Source organism: Glossina fuscipes, unplaced genomic scaffold (assembly GCF_014805625.2).
Source record: "Glossina fuscipes isolate IAEA_lab_2018 unplaced genomic scaffold, Yale_Gfus_2 0, whole genome shotgun sequence".
Taxonomy (NCBI): Eukaryota; Metazoa; Arthropoda; class Insecta; order Diptera; family Glossinidae; genus Glossina; species Glossina fuscipes.
The window spans coordinates 14,570,653-14,580,158 of record NW_023998414.1 but is presented as its reverse complement, the minus strand read 5'-3'; the positions used below and the strand labels follow the sequence as shown (position 1 = coordinate 14,580,158).

At 34.5% G+C, this 9,506-nt stretch overlaps 1 protein-coding gene across 2 annotated transcripts in view; it reads right to left on the bottom strand.

Moving 5' to 3' along the window:
- The window catches only part of LOC119637525 (ras-related protein Ral-a), a 36,567-nt gene extending 31,657 nt beyond the window's left edge, over window positions 1-4,910 (bottom strand). For both annotated transcript variants that reach the window (XM_038033598.1, XM_038033589.1), the window contains exon 1: window positions 4,424-4,910. The gene's annotated coding sequence lies outside the window, so the exon portion shown is untranslated. The remainder of the gene's footprint in view (window positions 1-4,423) is intronic.
- Window positions 4,911-9,506: the final 4,596 nt, after the last annotated feature.

The following is a 9,506-nucleotide window of genomic DNA, read 5'->3' as shown; positions in this document are numbered from 1 at the left end:
ATCAACCATATCTCAATTGTAATTATTTAACATGAGCTCTGTTAAGTTGTTAACAGCGGTATGTTAACTGAAATGGTAGATGTCTTTACTAGTTAAATTCGAATTTATCTTCACACCCTTGATTACGCATCGTATCAGTTTGCCGGTTTACAGGAAATTTACGCCCAGTTACATCCATCTTCTAGATGATCGTAGGTCAATACTGCATATAAATTGTAAATTATAGATTTTCGATTGTATGATGAAAGTTTTCACGTGAGCAGCTCGAAAATGAATATAAGTCCACTCCGAATGTTAGGATAATTAAGAACATGCCTTTGATGCGTATTTCTGATAAACGGAAACAATGGTATATCGGGCAACATTCATCTAGTCTTCTTGAACGAAAGGTAACATTTCACCCAGCATTTTTCGTGAAGATAGTTTTCTAATTGTTTGCTCGTATGTAAAGAAATACGCTATGTGATGCTTTTTTGCTATAAAAAAGGTTAAGAATGCAAAAATATGCCGAAAAATGTGTGAAGTGTACGGGGCGAATGCTGTGAGTAGAAGAAGCACAAGTGTGCGGTTTGCTCGATTCTGGTTCGGAAAATTCGATGTCAAAGGTGCATCTCGCCATGGTCGGCCAGTCACTGGAAAATTTGATGGTAAAATTTTGCAACTGGTGGAGCAGGATCGGCACGCAAGCCTTCAGGACACTAAACATCATCCACACGATAGTTTCGGGATCATTTGAAAAAGCAAGAGCAAGCTACTAAACGAAGCTCAAAAGACAACGGGGACCTCTTGTATGACTCACTACTACATATCAAACAGAATGTCAATAGAAAGGATTAAAAACTAACATTTTCCGATTTCTAATTACGGACATTCACCGGAAGGACTTATTATAGACCTGTCTTTTATTAATCCAACCGATTCGGAATTAATTTCTGAATGCTTATGCTTCTATTTTTTGTTTAACCTACTAGAGTGTAGTGGTTTTTCACATATTTTGGACAAAATTCGATATATTGACATGTTTGGCTGATTCGCTATTGAGAAATGGTCTGAGTCGGGCAATTTGTAAGACTTCTTCATAAAATACGCCTTACTTTAAAACAACAACAACGTTATATGAAAGGAAAGGACGAAGAAATAGAATTCCGCTATGTTAAACACATGTGAAAACTTGAAACGCTCCTATATAAGTTTTGCTATGAAAGGTAAGCCTTCATATAAGAAAACCGTCTGGTCTTTAATATTTCGCAGTCGAAATTGGTTCATGATAACATTTCGAGATGAAGGTCAACTGCTCCAAATTTATAGATTTCTATGACAACATATCTCTCATAGGAAGAAGGGCTAGTGTAGTAACATTACCCCGTAATAGCATTTTGAAATAATAAATTTGGATCATGTGCGTCTATATTTTTTGGTTCTTATCTATTCTCAAAAAAAGTACCTCTTACTTCACAAAATGATCACAGTAAGCTCAAGAGCCCAAGAGAGAATACTTGCTTAACACAGCAATTCTTATTACAAATCATTCCCTTCAAACCGTGCCCCCTAAACCGTGCACAACAAGCATCATTCCAATGATCTCTACTTATAACTCGATAAAGCGATTGTTAAAAACACTTCTAATTAGCCCAATGAAAACGAAAGCTCTATCGTTAAGTTAGTAAAAGGTATGTTTATCAAATACCAGAAGAAACCCGTATGATGAATGGTTAAATTTAGATAAAATGCGGCTGTGGCCACGAAGCTGCCAAAATTACCTACTAAAACTTTTGAGTACGAGATAATAATCTCAAACTTAACGCTGTTAAAAGAGAAAAATGTTGAAACTTTTGAACTAAAGTCCATCATGACTTCCACACTCACCCGATGAAATGCACCTGAGGTGCATTCGGCTAAAGAAAAGGATCTTGATTAAGCATATCCTAGAAATATCTACCTAAATACAAGTTGAAATTCATTATGCAAATGAATCAGTCCAAAAAGTAGAGGATTTCGTTTGGAAAGCTATGCTTTCTCTTTCTCGACAAATCTATCGCATTATATAAAACTAAAACTGCCACATATTTATTCTGCATAGTTTCTATTTTTACACTGATTTTTCAGCTCGACTTGGTAAAAATATAAATTGAAAATGCAGTTTCTCGTTTCATGTGGAGCTGGTTGTGGATTATGTAGATCATTGGCACCCACCAACAAAGAATATATGCATTAAGTCTCATAATCAATCTCATCTCTTGTAACTGGGGACCGTACGATAACTGTAGGAAAGGGCTCACTCAACTAAAAATCATAAACTGATCAAAAATATGTACATAATTCCTGATAAATAAATATTCTTTGAAGTTGTAAACAGAAGAGAAATAGTTAATACTTATTCTCTGCTTACGGATGTGGATATAAAAAAATGGTATTGTGCTGCCGGTGATAACGAAGACATTCACATTCGATATTATCATCCAATATAATAAACAATTACAACGAAATAGAAAGAAACAAAAAGAAAAGTGCGAAGGATACATTTTTTGTGACGTGAATCGTATAGATACCCACCAACTTAACCCACTTCTTTTTTTCTGGGGACACTAGGGACAATTTCCATTCTTACTTTTCCAACGATTCTAACAAAAAGTTGAAGAATCACATTTCGTACAGTTTTCGTATTAATTATGAGGATATCAATGACCGGGATCATATTCAACACTGTGCTGAAGTAAGTAGTCAAGTCGAATATCGAAACAATATCGTTTGGAAATAAATAATTTGAAAATATTTATAAAAAGCTAACACGTTACACTAAGCCAAGTCGGATTACATACCCTACACCACTAGTCTTAATACGATTCTTCACATTTTTTTTGTCATGAAATGTTACACCACGTAGCCCTCAAATTTTTGTACATTTTGTCTGCTGTAGTTTGTAAGTAATGAGTAGAAAACGATTTTTTAAATTCATTGGAAAAACAGAGATGTTCTCAGTTACGTAGCACTGTAGGCATGCCGTTCGACCGATGTATCCCATTTGCAATACCAACTTGCGAAGGCTTTTAAAATGATCCTATCCGATCCAAAATGTCCTCATTCATGCAAATACTATTTTCCATTAGCATAGTGCGAGCCAATCCAATTTCAACAGCGTGCTTTTTAACTAGTAAGCTTTCAATATATAATTGAAAAACAAAAATACGTAGGTGGGACATCGGACCGTCAAACATTTGTAACTTCCAGAAGGGAGTTATATACATCCAATTTCGGAAATTTCGTTAAAAGAATGCATGTACATGGCTTAATTAAGTTTTAACCTCATTTTGACTTCAGATGACATATACATACGTAACTCATTGGGCATCTAATTTCAAGGTGTTACGAATCATACAACGTAGCTACTATATCTCTAAATTTCAGAGTTAATTATAAAAATGATGCAAGCATTACTGAGGAGCATTATAAGAGAAATAGGGATAGAAAAAAGGGGACAACACCCTAATATTTCTTGCAATAGAATAACGGAAGTTAGGGTTGCTTATAGCTATAGCGCTAGTTACTACCAATACCTTCATCGTATGTCACGAAAATATGTGAGAGGAAATATTAACGTAGCTAAAATAGAACTGCAATAAAAAAGAAATACCGAAATAGGAGCAAATTAAAGGAGTGGAAATAGCGAGAGAGTGAGAGTGGAAGTGAGAGAGATTGAAATAGTGGTTGTCCGAGAGCGCTGATGTAAAAAAAAATAGTTCACAATTCCACAAAATGCACATACAATTACAGTTTAAAAAAAAAAATTTCAAGTTTTACGATCTAATGCACGTTCTTAAGAACAACTGATAACAACACAAACTGACTGCAGTAATGAACACCGTTTTTGTAATCAATATGAATCAAAATGTGTGCAGTTTAAGAGATTGTGAAAAAAGTCAACATACACTCTCTTAAACTGAAATAATTATAGAAAAAAAGCAAAATTTGTGATAATTTTGACAATGACAAAACAAAAAAAAAATGAAAGAAACGAAATTAAATGGAATAAGAGAACACAACTGGGTATATGTACGGAAAATATAAGAGTAAAAAAATATTGGTCTCCAAAATATCTCATTACAGCTACAGCTGATTACATCGGTACCTAGAACTAATGCTAATCATGAAGTAATTAGTAATAAGGAAATTATTTTTGCACTAAAGCAGTGCATACACATAAACATGCACGTAAAAAAAAAAAAAAAGCATTCTCTCCTTAGGAAGATGACGCAGACTATCTTGTAGACAGATAAAAGAAAATATGTAAGAAAAATATTTTAACAAGAGGCGTTGTCCACCGCTGTAGAGCGGGTGAAACAATGTCAAAAGAGTTTAAGGGCAAAAATACTTAATTACAATATATTTATAATAGAAGAAAAATCAATTATTAATGATCGATTACCTTTTAGAAGCATTCCAAAAATTTATTTATTGTAATCCTTTTCTTACTTTCGTTGGGAACAAGTATTCTTAATGAAATTTATTTATTTTTTTTTTATGACACTTTCTGATCGTATTGTATGCTTTCTTTATTTTAATCAAATTTTATATTTTTTCCAAAACTTATTTTAATTTTGATTGCTTCTTTACTATCTTGCTCTCTCTCATTTACAGTTTTTGTTATTACCGTTTTTTCACAATGCTGAGAAAATAATTTGCGCGTCTTTTTTTTATGTCGAAAATATTTTCCTCAGACCGTTGTCACGCACGCTGTGTTTGCAATCTTTTTAATCAAATTTAGAAAGCAAAACCAATAAAGTTTTATTGCTTTATCATTTCTACTCATCAGTACAAAATTATACAAAACAAAACATGCCACCGCCGTCGCGTAACTTAACTAATCCGCTTTTATCTGCGCTCTCTATGTCTTTCCACTATTCATCAAAAAATGCAACAAAACCAATTTGCATGATTCAGGCTTCCCATGGTAACGTAATTTCACCTTTTCAAGTTTTTCTCGCGAGTATCAGAGTTAGCAATAAAACTTTAGCAACTCTGTACGCGAAAAGAGAAATTGCATGTTTAGCGGGTATACGGAATTTTGCAACGTTGTATATAAAATATATTCTACGGTGTAACTGATGGTACACTGTGTTACAAAGATAGCAGTGAATTTACTGCATTGTATCAGATTTAACAAATTTATAGGATTGCAGATCACTAGCTGCACATGCAAGTGTGCCAATCCCTCTATATTTTCGCCAACTCAAAACTGTCTACCTGCACTACCCCTCAGAAAGGGAATATTCCTGTCAAGACAGGCGCCTAACACCTCTTTGGATAATATAAAAAGTTATCCGGCTGCAATACTCCCATCCATCAATTTAAAGCGTGTCAAAATTTTCAAATTGGCTCCATCTCAACCTGGAGCTAAGTTGTCTTTTAAGGTATTATTTCCGACTGAATATATGGAAATTTTGCTAAATTTTGTGGCCAGTTGGATGCTTAATTAAGGAATTCATTGCTCAAGATCGTCTCCGAACTGCTAATTCGGTAGCTCTTCTACCCTTAAGAAACTAAATATTTCTTCAGGTCCAATACCTTTGATTTACCAAAATGTTAGAAGCCTAAATTTGAAAATTCGCTGTACTTTCCTTAATTCAGTGGGCACGGAGTTTTCCTGTTTTGCCTTCACTGAAGCTTGATTAAAGTCTGATTTACATTCGTCGGAACTTTTCCACAGTTCTTTTCAAATTTTCAGAAAGGATCGATAGGATCGCACTGATGGTGGTGCCATAATTGTCATATCTGCTGCAGTTCCCTCCTATTCGATTGAATTTCCTACTCCTCTCGACGTTGAATTTATTGCCATTCGAGCGAAAGTTGTCAATAAGCAGTTATACGTAACTTGCTCCTACATTCCCCAAAATGCGGATATCTCCTTTTATAGGAAACATGCTCCCCTCATTTGTAACGTGGCCGAGGAGTCTAAAGCTACTAATATAGTCATAGTGTTGGGGAATTTCAATTTGCCACAAGTCACTTGGTGTTATAGTGATAATTCTGGTTGTACGTGTTTTTCAATGAATTAATTGATCGTAATTTACTGCAATACAACCGTGCCCCTAATTGCAATGGTAGACTGCTGGACGTTTGCTTTGCTAACTTCGCGGATATAGTTGCAAACCGCTGTCCAGATGTTATTTGCTAAGGATACCTGTTATCCATCAATTTGTATTTCCTTTTATTACAGGCATGATTGTCCCTTGAACTACTCTAATGCGCCAAATCCAATTTCCTCCAATAAGTATTATGATTTTAACATAGCTAATACTTTACTGCTTAAATCACATCTTTCAGACATTATGGTTGATATCTTTAATGTAAATATTGAAACCTTACTTACTTAGTTACTAATCTAACTTACTATTGAAGCTTACAGTCTTCTTTCTATAATGTATTAAACCTAGCTATTTCTGCATCCGTTCCGACAAGCAAGCTTGCGCTTGAAGCAGATGCCCACCATGGTTTAACCAGACAATTAAATATTACAAAAATAGGAAAAACAAACTTTTCAAGCAATTTATGAAAAGTGGTCCTGCTTACAACTGTTTTGCCTATTCCGCATCAAGGTATATATTTAGTTAGTTCAACTACCAATATTATTTAGTTGATAAAATCTTCATTGCTTGTTAATCCTAGACATTTTTTTAAGTTCGCTAACTCCAAAAGAGAAATCTGTTTATATTCCTCGCATGTTTCTTCTAATGGATCTGACGACTCTGATGATATTGAAACCTCGAATCCCTTTGCTGAGTACTTCCGACAAAATTTTTCAACTGGTAATTCCCATTCAATTGTCAACTCTCCGTATCGATATCTCGTTCGGCTTTGACTCCTAACTTTGCCATTTTAGAAAATGATTTTTTGGATGGTTTAAGGTCCCTAAAATGTACTTCTGCGTTTGGACCTGATGGGATCCCCTTATGTATACTTAAAATATGCTCTGACGAGCTATCTGCTGCTATTTCAATGATTTTCAATCAGTCCTTCAAATTAGGTTTTTCCCGTTGTCTTGGAAGAGTAGTTTCCATATTCCAATTCAAAAATGTGGAAATAGACATCCGGTAAAGGACTGTAGATTCATCGCCAAAGTGCGTGTCTTACATAAATTGTTTGAACGAGTTGTTGAGCGAGTGAAGATCCACTTTCACGAATCACCTTAGAGTTCACTTGCCATATTTTCAAGGCTCTTTCTGGTGGCTCGCGTACGCATGTCGTATATACTGATTTTAGTAAAGCGTTTGACTTAGTTAACCACAATTTATTGATCTGCAAACTCCAGGCCTGTGGCTTGCCTTTCTGCTTAATGAAGCTTAAGCACGTATCTGCATAAGAGATTATTCAGGGTTCTGTTTAAGTTCATCATCTTAGATGAATTTCCCATGAGATCTGGCGTCCGTCAAGACAGCAACTTAGGACCCCTTTCATTTCATTTATATATTAATGATCTCCTCTCGGTAATTAAATCCAGCCAGATCTTAATGCACGCTGACGATGTTAAACTGTTTGGTTCCTTCTTCCTGGAACCGCTTTAAACTGACTTAAATAATTTGCTTACATGGTGCTCGTTATGTTTTATGAAATTAAATTTAAAACAATGTAAGAAGCTGTTATTCTCAAGGATGAAGCCATTCAATGCTGAATATTTCATTGATTCACACAAATTGAAAAGCGTAGATTCGTCCATCGATTTAGGGGTTCTATGCGACCAAATATTAGATTTTAATTCGCACAGTGTTAGGTCCACGTTAGGTTTCATTGAGGAGTGGTCCAAAGAGCATAGGATACTTTCATTATGAAAAGGCTATGCATGTGCTTTCTTAGACCAAAACTTGAATATGCTTCTGTTGTGTAGTCTTCTTTCTATATGCGTTATGACGATTCAGTTGAGTCTGTTCAAAAGCAATTCTAACTGTTCATTAAGCTAAGTCAAAATGATGTCTATCACATAATTTCAATATCGGATTCTATAAAGTCTATCAAAACTACTTTGCTTAATATGCGCGATTTGCCTATGTGGCATTGAGACTAACTTTTAACCTTGATATCTTATTACGAATCGAAAATAAGTTTGTGTTGTTTACTGCATCGCTTGCCAAGCTTTCGCATGTTTGCGATGGCTTAGGGGTTCACTCGTAATTTGGTTGTGTACTGGTTGTGGGTGTGCCTCTGTGCTAGTGTGTACATCCTTTTTTTTTTCTCTCTTCTTTTTCTTATAGATGAATTATTATTTAATAATTCTTATTATTGTTTTTTCCTTTTTTATACAAATTCTTAATATCAATTAATATAGGGTTTAGTTCTAGGAGTCCATTGAATTCGACTCTTAATTTTTTTTGGCTGACTTTCAGCCAAAATAAATGAATTTAAGTTTTCAAGAGCACATAATTTTATTACATACCTGACGACGAAAGAAATTTGTGTGAGCACACCCAATGGACCAATCATACAATACTTGAAGAATGTTCAGAGAAAGAATTAGAAAGCTTAATACTTACTGTACAAAAAAAAGATACGAATTTGATCAGACTGGATTAAAACTCAAATAAAAAGAAACTTATTGAAAGAGCTGTACGTAAGGACCCTTTCTTTACCATTTTCTTTTAACATAACGCCTATTTCGTTGCTATGCATTGCTATATAAACAATTTCTTAAATAGATTTACATACGATGCGTGAAAGTTGATATGACCTTCCAAAATAAAGCAAACATTTTTTAATCAAGGTGCGTTCTCTATTGATTAAAAAGACGGAACAAACTTTATTTATATGTTTTTTTTTTTTTTTTTTTTTCTATGGATAAAAAGGTTTAAGTTGACAAAGAGCAGTACCATTCTCTTTGAGAGCAAGTCTACAAATTTTTTGTTCAAACTATGCACGACTTGTTTTCAATTTCTTTTGCGTTATATAAAAATACAACGGTCCCAAAAATGTTACAAACACCCCGATCGAATCGGGGAATTTATGTCATCCCGTATCATCCAAGTTCCGGCCAAATTACGGATCCAATAACATCATCCTTTAGTAAACATAATATCAGAATCTAAAGTGGCACCCGCTAAAGCGGAAATGCACGAAGTGATAAAAGTTTGAAAGTATTTTTATTATTTACTGCTCTCAAAAGCACAGTTGTCACCGAAAGGAACAGCACAGTTCTGCCGTGTATTTCTTCAGAAATAATATTTTTATTTACAACAAAAATTGTCCAATTGCTTTCTGGAGATGGATATGAAGTTTTTAACGAGTTGTTTTTCTATTAGGCATTTTGTATGCCTTTGTATGCAAATGCGTATACTTTTGAAAAGTATTCATTTGCAGGACCATTGAAACTATAGTCAAGCTGAACAAACGTAGCATGCGTTGCAGTGGCCATTGCGATACCCAACCGTGCGCTTTATAGTGCGACAATTTTTTTTGATATATTTCGATGCTTGAATCAACAGATGTTTGATTCATCATATATTATCGGTTTACCGCTCGTA